The following is a 1,562-nucleotide window of genomic DNA, read 5'->3' as shown; positions in this document are numbered from 1 at the left end:
CCCAGGCCTTATCTGCCTGCATTTCCAGTTAACCCTCTCATTATCATAATAAATAAAAAGTGCAAGGACGTTTCAGTTATTGACAGATCACTTATATGACCGTGGTCCTATAACATTAAAATGGAGCTGAAAATTCCTACCACCTAGTGATGTCATAACACAGCCTTTTATAACTTTGTAGCTCAATTCATTACTCATGTGTTTGTGGTGATGCTGGTCTAAGGAAACCTACTGTGTTGTCAATTATATATAATTATAGTACAGACAATTATATACAATACATAATACTTGATAAATATAATAAATCACTAATTACTGGATTATATATCTACTATGATATACTTTGGTAATTATTATAGTATAATTTTTCTACCTATGAAAGAAAAAGATTGCTGTAAAAAAGTATGCCATATACTATTTTATGCAGAAACAGCCCCATTGATCTGAGAATGAAATCTCTTGATTACATCTTGTGCTTGACTTAATAATGTTTTATTTTTTATACATTAACATACTGTACAGGCTTGCAATAGGTTATGCCATAATGGGTGTGTTGTAGGCTATACAATCTAGATTTGAGTCAGTATACCCTATGATATGTGCCTAATGATGAAATCACATAATGAAACATTTTTCAGAACGTATTCCCATCCTTAAGTGGTGTATGACTAAATGTTTGTTGAATTTGTATGGAATATTCTATTGTTTACCTTTATAACACCCATTCTTTTCTTATCCTATAAAAAGTGAAGTACAATTTTGTTGGGATAGCATTGTATCTAGTTAAAAATCCCCTCAAAGAAAGGAAACATGGAGATCTCAAAGGACTTGGAGGGAGAGTGGAGTTTGGCATTGAGAGTAAGTGCAGGGCTGAGAGTAAGGGGTTGTTAGCATTAGATCTGAACTGCAGATCGGTCCTGAGTCCTGTTTCCTTGAAGACATTGAAGTTAACATTGATGTGGAGTGCTGTGGCCAGTCAAGGGCACATACCTGGGTTGTGGGTTCTCTTGGGAGGCAACTAATTAATATATGTCTTATATGTGGATCTCTCTCTCTTTCTCTCTCTCTCTCTCTCTCTCTCTGTCCTCCTCCTCCTTCTCTCTCCCTTCCACTCTCTTTGAAAAGCAATGGAAAAAATATATCCACAGGTGAGGATTAACAAATAAACAAATGAAATCCCAATAGCAGAATTAAAATTGCCTTTGTGACAAGACAAAACAAACCAATGAGATGGAAAAACTAAATCAGTGATATGGTAGTAATATGATACAAATTAGTAAATATATAGATGATGATCAGTAGAGACACAAAAAGACAGAATGATTGGGCTAAAAAAAAATTGAATTGTGTATTAAGATAATGGATCTTCCCAAGATAAATGCCAGGAATATGGATAATTCACACAAATATACAAATCTTTGAATTAGTAAAGGATAATAATATTTTTTCCTTCAAAGTAATAAGTAATATTGCCTGGACAAACATCACAAAATGTAAGTATAATAAAAATGTTTAATAATATTAACAATATATGTAATAAAAAAGATTTTTTCTTTAATCAT

This window comes from Eptesicus fuscus, chromosome 8, assembly GCF_027574615.1.
Source record: "Eptesicus fuscus isolate TK198812 chromosome 8, DD_ASM_mEF_20220401, whole genome shotgun sequence".
Classification (NCBI taxonomy): domain Eukaryota; kingdom Metazoa; phylum Chordata; class Mammalia; order Chiroptera; family Vespertilionidae; genus Eptesicus; species Eptesicus fuscus.
This window is presented reverse-complemented; position numbering follows the sequence as displayed.